Raw genomic sequence first — 10454 nt, forward strand, 5'->3', positions numbered from 1 at the left:
CCTCATCTGTTCTTATCCTGGAGCCTTGTGAGACCGTCTCCACTGGGAAGGCAGGAAACTGCCTCCTTTGTCTCTCTCTGCCAGTATAGGCCAGTGGCTTGGACTTTATGGTTCTCACAGTTAATCTTGTAAATCACTAATGGTAATGCCCCACTAATGCACAGTCTCTGAAGTGGTCTAGAAGCAGATCATTCAACTATAAAAGTCACTTGCATGCACAGCCTGCACTATAGAAAAAAAAATATCCAGTGTGAAAAGAGAAAAAAATCTCCAGTGGTATCTACTAGATCAGTAACTCTCCCTAAAAGGCAGTCTGAATATACAATGACATGGATGGATTATGCCAATCTGCTAGTGTCCTTTTTAAACAATCCTTCCATTTAGTTTACACTAAAAGACTAAGGAAACACACAAATGCATCAAAGAATAAGGACTAGATTCTCGTTTGGTGCTTAATATTGCCTGAACATTTACTGCAGACAATGAGAATAATACTGTTGACAGTGAGTTCAGTAACTTGATGTATTGTACGTACATATTTTTATCATCCTAACAATTCAACCGCATCATATAGGGAGAGTGAAAGAAAACATCATTGAATATAGCAGCAATAAATTCTAAGTGTTTCTTTGTAACTATACATGCAGAAAATGTTTGCTTTGCACGCTGTCTTCTGTACAGTAACATAAAGAAAAAACTTCATCTACTGTAGATATGACAATGTTTTTCCATATTTGTTGGACTTGGTCATCTTTGATTGAAGACGCTGCTGTTGGGAAACATGTATATGCTTCAAGGCAAGGCAACGCTCCTTGTTAATTGCTATACATTGGTAAGAGTGAACCTATATCTGGACAGAATTAGAAAATCGTCTCCTTGTTTTCAATTTTGTAACCACATTGGTCCCTTATTATTCAAGCAGCAAACGCCCAAATGCATTGAAGAACAAATAGGGCCAGATGGGCAGCCACAGGGAACAGGCTTTACCTTGAAGACTGTTCTACTTAAAAACAGCTTATAAAAAAGCACTTATATTTGTCTTGATTAGACACCCAGCTTAAGAAATCAAAGTAAATAGATTAGTCTGTCAGCTTCTTCTGGGATTCAAATGCACTATAATTGTTTTCTTTAAATGTGTCACTTCAATGTCTGAATCGGGCAATTTTTTTGTTGTTGTTAATATGAAATTCTAATAATAATGTTACCCTTTGAGGTTCTAAAGTGTGGACCTTGCATTTGTGTGCAGTAGATTGGGGATTTGTTCATGCACTTATTATTTTAAAAAAAATCACTGAATAGCATAACAAGTGAACTAGCTGCGTAATCTCTGCCTCTTGCATTACTGCAGTGTGACCTCCAGTGGGCTACAGGGAGCAGCTCAGTGACTGTATTTGTAGCCATGACTAAAGCACAACTGAAAAGCTAACTGAGCTACCATTCACACGCAGTTCAAGAAAATGTAGGGGTGTTTTGAGTTTTATGCTAATCTCTGTGGGATGAGTCCCATGTCAAACTAATTGCTTGGCTGTAATTGATGGACAACATCTACAAATAAATTAGGAATCTGAATGACTACAGAAATCCCTTATTTTACTACTGCATTGTCTGCCTCATCTGATTAACACTAAAGAAAGTACTAAAAACAAAACAAACAGAAACTGAGTATGTATTGTAGAAATGTAGAGGACAAATAAAATATTTTTTCAAAAGCAATTACTTTTAATATATGCTTGTGGAAGGTCTACTACTATCTATGCTGTCTCTGTAATTTTTGCTGTAAATAACTTGGGACAGTGAATACACTGATTTTTTCTATGTCTATGTTTAAGCATAAGACTTTGTAACAATTTTTTTTAAACAGGAAAAAACATCAAAGAGCAAACTATGTACTTGCTCCCTATGAGTGTAATGTTTTCTTCAGTTTTTAATGGAAACTGATTGTAACAGATAAAGCCTTTTGATCAGCCATTGGTGTTTAGAGCATACTTCTGTTTGTAATGGGGAAAAAATAAGACAGGGCTGTCACTGACACCTGTTCCCAATGTCTCTGTAAAGTGAATATTGTGCTAATAATACCCGAAGACCACAGTTGAACAATGCAATTTGCAAAAGATTACTCAAGCAAATAATGTTTCCTTATAACATATGGCTTTTATGAATCTTTCAAGCATGAATTATATTAATAAAAACAAATTCTTCTTTCCCACGAACTAAATATTTTTGTATGCTTTTAATTTCTTATTCAGATTTGAGGTCAGGCCACTCATTAGCTGTAATCTGAAGCCATAACTGACCTTCACCAAATAAACATTTTAAAGATCACAATAGAAAAAAGAAACTGTGTCCAGTGTATCAACAGCTATAACAACACAAGCAGGAGCATAAATAACATGCAAACCATTTGGATGCCTTTCCTGCATCCCAAATATGATTTTAATGGCTAGTATTTTATGATTACCAATTTATAAATAAAATTAAAATAGCTATTTAGATTTAAATGAAACTTTTTAATATTTTTAATATCCCTGAAAATGCTTCCTTGCTTTTAGGATTGTGAGCGGATATGATTATTCATATACTTCCAAGTTTCAAAGGTTTAATGTTTTTATCCTATTTCCAATTACTTTTGTTAGAGTGAAGTGAGATGTTAAATCCCAGATTTCAAAACCCTGAGCTATTTGGTGCTTGGCTGTAGCTACATTGTTGTAAATTGATTTAATTTGATTTGAGGGGGGGAGGCGGGGTAACTTGCTACTCAGTGAGCATGCTCACCACTTTGGCAACACACCAGAGCTGCATTGCCTGACAATGAGTGTAAAAAAAAATCAAATAAATAGAATAAAAAATGACTCACACTCAAAGCAGAATGAAAAGTACTTTCTAAAGCTAAATGCCTCCTAGAGCCAACATTGATTTTTGTTTCTGAAGCTTAATTGTATAATAATAATAAAAAATTAATAATGAATGATGTATTTTTACTAGCCTGTAGATGCAAAAAGCAAAACCACAAATGACAAAGAGACATATTGGTTGAAACTCTGGCCCCATTGAAGTCAATGGCAAAAGGCATATTGACTTTAACAGAGCCAGGATATCATCCACTGTTTTTACATCTGCAGTTTTCTTCTGAGCTCTCTCTGCTCTCTTTCTCCCCTGTTTAATATATGAGCCCTAATTTATGTGTATGTGAGTACAACTACAGCCTGATTCATTTAGAAAGTGACCATTGAGGGTTTTTTTTTTAAATCATGAATATCCTAGAACTAGCATCCCTGCCGAATAAAAAGGTTTTATATTGCTTTAGAATGTAATAGATTTTTGTCTTATTTTATGTCCTGTAATTTATTAGTTCAATACTTTTAGCATTCCATAATAATGCACACATGATTTTTGAATGTTTTCTGTAAATGACAATCAATGTTGATGAAGTTCCTTTCTTTAATGCTGAATTAAAAAAAACTGTATAAGAAAATAAAACTTGCCTTCTGTCTTTGTTTTATTTTGAAGTGGGGGATGTAGTTTCATCATTTTACTCAGAGATGGAAGATAAAAAAAAATCAGGAAAGAACATTTTCAGGATTTTTTTTTCTTTTACCTATAGCATGACGTATAATATGTGTATTCCTCAATGCACCAAAACAACTGCTAATTTACCATTTAAATTAGACTGCAACTTTTTAATATGTAACTGTTAGAGATTTATTTGGGTTTGTTTTGTGGGTTTTTTGTTTGTTTTTAAGTAAAAGATTCAGCTAGTAGAAGAGTGACGGATTTTAGTTCAGCCACTTCCATGAATGGAAAATTCAGAGTAATATAAGATTTTCTAATCAGTACACCTAACTGAAATGATGACCATGTCAATCATATCTTTTTAAAATTGACCTATGTGTAATAAAAGTGACTAACACTGCTACAGAAAGTCACTACCTTCAGCATCTGAGGCCATAAGGCTACATTTTTAAAGCTATTTAAAGAGGCAGCAAATCCCACTAGGTACTTATCTGTGTCTTTAGGTGCCTAAATATCTTTACATAAGGCCTGACACTGCAAACCTTTACACAAATCACACATGTAGTCCTGCTGATGTCAGTAGGACTACTCACTTGGTTAAAGCTAAATATCATTGAATCAGGACTGTGGTGGATGAGGGCCCCTTGAGCCACCACTGCACCATGGTTTGGGTTGCTTCCCTTCTCTGGCACTCAGCATCCATCTCCTGCTCAGGGCATAGAAGAGTCTCTCCAAACAATAAACGTTCTCTCCCCTCGCTCCTTCTCCCTCTCCCCGCACCTTCCTGAGGACAGGTTGGATCATAGTAAAAAAAAGAAAAAGGAAATTAAAAGGTGCTCAGTCTCTTGGGCAGTTTCTCGGTCACCCCTTTGGGGCCTAGCTGGGCTGTAGACTTTTTAGTGTCCATGGTTAGAGTGAGTCCATCCCCCACCCCTCAGCTTTTGGTAACACCCATTCTATAGCTGGTCCAGGCAGTCTCAGGGCGGCAGCGTTGGTGACTGGCTGCCTCTTTGCTGAGCTAACCCTGTAACCAGTTGTCTTTAAGTATATTTACAGTGCAATTAGACAGCCGTGGCTGCCCCGTGTCAGCTGACTCAAGCTCTCAGGCTAAGGGGAAGTTTAATTGTAGTATAAATGTTTTGGCTTGGGCTGCAGCTTGCGCCTGGGGAATCCTCCCACCTCACAGGGTCCTAGAGCCTGAATGTTTACACAGGAATTAACCAGCCCCTTTGCCTAAGCCCACTTCTCCCAAGTCAGCTGGCACAGGCCAACCCCCAGGTCTCCAATTGCAGTGTACACATACCTGCTGAGGCACAGCAGATTTCCCCTAGTTACCTCCCTTTCCTCTGGCAGGCTTTCCCTTTATAAGCTTCCTCCCACCAGTCCAAGCAAGCCCTACAGATGTCTGGTTAGTGCTGGCAGAGCCCAGAAGAGCTTGTTAGTTTTCTCCTTAATAGGCTGAGTGTGTGCCCCCCGCCCCTGGCCACATACCACACCCTTCAAGTTGAAAAGGTGAGCTTGGGGTGGTTTGCTGCCATATCTGACTTGTTTGATTACATCAGTGAAGAGGGAGACAGTTTTACAGAGCCTTGACCTTTAAAAGGAGCCATAACTCTCACAGCAGCTGAGAGGTGGCCTTAGTCCCTTGATCAGTTAGTATTTCCTGGGGAACCATTATGTGTGACAAGAGCTTCAGGTGTTTTCAGATACCAGGGGGGGTGGGGGAGAGAATGATGCTGTGTCTCCTAGACAGCTCTCAGTCATCCTTTTGGGGCTTGACTTGTTAGTGTCCTGATCAGAGTTTGAGTCTATTTGTGACATCCCTGTTTTTTGTTGCACCTGTTCTGTATCTGGTCTACACAGTCTCATGGCTGCAGGGTGTGCAACTGTCTCCCTCTTCACTGATGTCACCAGGTGGCTCTGAAGCAGAGCAGTCTGTCTCTAGTTGCTCTCCCATCCTGTGGCAGGCTTTCCTTTGTTAAGCTTCCTCCCCGCAAGCCAAACAAGCCTTGAGGCAGTGGTGGATTAATGCATGGGCCTCTGGAAAAATAGGCCCTGCAAGACCCTGCAGAAGCCACAGGTTTACAGGAGCTCCTGCACCACCCTCTTTCCCCCCCAAAAAAAGTCCTGCAGCCTCATTTTCTCTCCCCCCAAGGCACTGTTGTCCCCACTTTCACCTCTCCACCCGCCCTCCCCATTGCTCACCCTTAAGTAGGGCTGCCAACCACTTTCCCCTCCCTCCCCCCCCCATTGCCCTGGTATCTCCAGGAGTTAAATAGTAATCTTTAATTAAAGATTATGTCATATGATGAAACCTTCAGGAATATGTCCAACCAAACTGGGCATCCATGGCCTTAAGGCAGGTAAAAGTGGGAAGGCATAGCCTCCCACCTTTAAAAATGATGGGGCCATGGCCCCCTGGCTGCACCTGTTCCCACGACCGTGGGCTGAAGCCCTGAGCCCTGGCACCTCCCTCTGCTGAGTCCTAGCAGAAATTGCAAGGCTGAAGCCCTGAGCCCAGGTGCCCCGAGCCCTGGCTGAAGCCCTGAGCCTTCCCCCACTCCCCCCACGAGCCCCAGCAAAAGCCCAGAGTCCCATGCCCCGCAGCTGAAGCTCAGCACTGTACAGTGCAATTCACTTCCTGCAGCCAGCACTAAGTAATTACTTCCCATCCCCATGTCTACACTGCTATTTTTGGCCCCACAGCCCAAGCACTGAAAGGCCCCAGTCAATTGACCTGAGATCTGAGACTTGGTGCCGTTCTGGAGGAGGGGAGAGGTTGCACACCGGGCTTGCCTCTCCCAGCATTAAGGAGGCATCATGCAGCAAAGCCACCATGTCAATGAGACAACAGAGCAAACCGCCTTTGCCAACACCATCCCAGCTGCCAGGGGAAGGCAGGGACAGAGGAAGATAATTTGCAGCAAGGTGTTGCTGCACCCCTGCCAGAATGTTTCTATGCACAGTGTGGTTCAATGTCTTCACCCTTGTGTCTGATTCAAAGAAGCAACTTGTGTAACTAGCTGTAGCCGCAGCAGCATCTCCAGTCAGTGCTCCTCTCCTGCCACAGGTGAATGTCTTAGTTGAGCTCCAGGAGTGCAGGAATATGTGTAGAAGTGAGGGGCCACCAGTACTGGAACTGTAGCCCCCGCCCCCTGCTCCTCCTCTTCCCCTGAGGCCAGGCCAGAACACGGAGCTGGGCCATGGTAAGAGCTGCCCAGGGATCTCAGGCCACTCTAGGGAGTCCTAGACCCTCCACCTGTCCTGGGCAGGGGGCCAAGGTGTCCAAGAGCAGCCTCCAGCCTACACTGCACAGGGCAGGTGGCGTAGGTGGGACGCCCCACAGCAGCCTCTGTTCCCTGGGTGGCTCTTACCATGACCCGGGTCTGGCTTCTGGTGCTGGCTTCCAGCCTGATTGGGGGCAGGACCACAGGGGGCAGAGTAGGTGCAGGGAGCAAGGCCCCATTGCGAGGAGTGTTGTGGGGGGGCCAATATTCTTTGTGCCCAGGGCCCCAATAACGCTTAATCTGCCTCTTCCTTGAGGTGTGTTTAGTTAGTTCTGGCTAAGCCCCAGTTAGTGGCTTCCATATTAGGGAGAGGGTGTGCCCACTCACAAGGGCCCGAGTGAGTAAGGGGTGATAGAATCTGACCTATTATTTAAGATGCAGAAACTGTAGCTGAGCAGAATAAAGCAGCAACAGGTTTTTCATAATGCTACTACAAGACAAGCTGTTTGTGTAGTAGTATTGTTTAGTTTAACAGTGGGTTCACATACTAAAGCTTACACAATGGGCAGCGTTAAAAAGTGGACATTTTACAATCCATAGACTTTAGAGTTAGAAATACTGCAGTAAAGTTAAGACTAGGGAATGCTGCATATACATTGGAGAAGGTAAAAAAATGCAGTGGGGTAAATATACGGAACTATACTTTTATACTGAACTATATTGTCTGAGCACACGACTATCAAAGGCAGTGCTGTACTTTACAGCGACTGTGAAAGATACCCGTCTAGTTCATGTGTCCCTTTCACTTAGCTGCCCTTCCTCTCTCTCAGCTTGTCTCATCTCACTAGTCTTCCTGGGGAGAACTATCAGTAAAATTATTGCTTTGCTGAACAATATAATCAACCTCTTTCACTGGTATAGTGCCATTGACAGACACCATGGTGATCAGCACAGTGTAAGAACCTGAGTAAGTAGAACAATTATTTCTAAACTGTTATAAAAAAAATCATTTAGAGGACATGAGTCATAATTCATTTATTCAAAATCTGCTGGTATGTTATTTGGACTATCTTAGCTTATTTGTTTGCAGTGCAGTTGTAGCCCTGGTAGTCCCGGGATCGGAGCAAGACAATGTGGATGAATTAATGTCTTTTATTGGGCCAACTTTTGTTGGTGGGCAGGACAAGCTTTTGAGAGTCACAGCTCTTCTTCAGACTTGGGGAAGGTAACTAGAGCGTTCAAGCTAAATACCATGTCGGACAGCAGCTTGTGAAGCGTAAGGGATTCACACGTGTTGTAAGAGACCACTTAAAAGAATGTGGCCAATAAACACCTCTGCAGGCATAGGACAATAGAGCGTTAGCAGAGTGCTACACATTGTTGTAACTGGCCATAAACCCAGTAGCTCTGCTAAGTCCATGGTTTTTAGTGTCCAGGGATAGGGTATTTTTGTCTTTTAATCATATTTCTGTGTGAGTTCATTCAAGAGCATAGTGATTGTCTGGTATCACCCACATACTTCTTGTTGGGGTGATTTTTATGGAAATGGGATAACAAGCCAAGCTTTTGATTTTGTAAAATGTTTCTTTATATTACTCATAAGAATGGCCATACTGGGTCAGACCAAAGGTCCATCAAGCCCAGTATCCTGTCCTCTGACAGTGACCAATGGCAGGTTCCCCAAAAGGAATGAACAGACAAGTTATCATCAAGTGACCCATGCCCTATAACCCAATCCCAGCTTCTGGCACACAGAGGCTAGGGACACCATCCCTGCCCATCCTGGCTAATAGCCATTGATGGACCTATCTTCCATGAATCTATCTAGCTCCCTTTTGAACCCCATTAATGTATTGACCTTCACAACATCCTCTGGCAAGAAGTTCAAAAGTTGACAGTGCATTGCATGAAAAAATACTTTCTTGTATTTGTTTTAAACCTGCTACCTATTAATTTCATTTGGTGGCCCCTTGTTCTTGTATTATTAGAAGGAGTAAATAACACTTCCTTATTTACTTTCTCTATACCACTCATGAGTTTATAGACCTCTATCATATCCCCACCCTTAGTCACCTCTTTTCCAACCTGAAAAGTCCAAGTTTTATTAATCTCTCCTCATAGGGAAGCCGTTCTATACCCCTAGTAATTTTGTTGCCCTTTTCTGAACCTTTACCGATTCCAATGTATGCATATATTTTTGAGATGGGGGCGACCACATCTGCACACAGTATTTAAGGTGGGGGTGTACCATGGATTTATATAGAGGCAATATATTTTCTGTCTTATTATCTATCCCTTTTTTGATGATTACCAGCATTCTGTTTGCTTTTTTTGACTGCTGCTGCACATTGGTGGATGTTTTTAGGGAACTATTCACAATGACTCCAAGATCGCTTTCTTGAATGATAACAGCTAATTTAGACCCCATCATAATATATATATATATAGTTAGGATCGTGTTTTCCAATGTGAAGTACTTTGCATTTATCAACATTAAATTTCATCTGACATTGTTGCCTAGTCACCCAATTTTATGAGATTCTTTTGTAGCTCTTCGCAGTCTGCCTAGGACTTAACTATCTTGAGTAGTTTTGTCTCATCTGCAAATTTTGCCACCTCACTGTTTACCCCTTTTTCCAGATTGTTTATGAATATGTTAAATAGGACTGGGTCCAGTACAGCACCCTGGGGGACACCGCTATTTACCTCTCTCCATTCTGAAAACTGACCATTTATTCCTACGCTTTGTTTCCTATCTTTTAGCCAGTTACCAATCCATGAGAGACCCTTCCCTCTTATCCCATGACTGCTTATTTTGCTTAAGAGCCTTTGGTAAGGGACTTTGTCAAAGGCTTTCTGAAAATCTAAATACACTATATCCATTGGATCTCCTTTGTCTGCATGCTTGTGGACCCCCTCAAAGAATTCTAGTAGACTGGTGTGGCATGATTTCCCTTTACAAAAACCATGTTGACTATTTCCCAATAAATTATGTTCATCTATGTGTCTGACAATTTTGTTCTTTACGATAGTTTCAACCAATTTGCCTGGTACTGAAGTGAGGCTTACTGGCCTGTAGTTGCCAGGGTCACCTCTGGAGCCCTTTTTTAAAAATTGGTGTCACATTAGTTATCCTCCAGTCATTTGGTACAGAAGCTGATTTAAATGGTAGGTTACAAATGACAGTTAGTAGTTCTGCAATTTCACATTTGAGTTCCTTCAGAACTTGGGGAATACCATCAGGTCCTGGAAACTTATTACTGTTTAGTTTATCAATTTGTTCCAAAACCTCCTCTTTTTGGGACACCTCAATTTGGGACAGTTCCTCAGATCTGTCACCCAAAAAGAATGGCTCAGGTTTGGGAATCTCCCTCACATCCTCAACAGTGAAGACCAATGCAAAGAAGTCATTCAGTTTCTCCGCAATGGACTTATCATGTTTGAGTGCTCCTTTAGCATTTGGATCGTCTGGTTGCCCCACTGGCTGTTTAGCAGGCTTTCTGCTTCTGATGTACAGTATTTAAAAAAGATTGCTATTACTTTTGGAGTCTTTGGCTAGCTGTTCTTCAAATTCATTTTTGGTCTTTTTAATTATATTTTTACACTTCATTTCACACTCACCTCTGCTTGGTCCTGATTTTAAAAAATACAGAACTATACAAAAAAATCAGACATTTCATATGTATGTACTGTCTATATAAATATATGTGCATACAT

This window comes from Mauremys mutica, chromosome 6, assembly GCF_020497125.1.
Source record: "Mauremys mutica isolate MM-2020 ecotype Southern chromosome 6, ASM2049712v1, whole genome shotgun sequence".
Taxonomy (NCBI): domain Eukaryota; kingdom Metazoa; phylum Chordata; order Testudines; family Geoemydidae; genus Mauremys; species Mauremys mutica.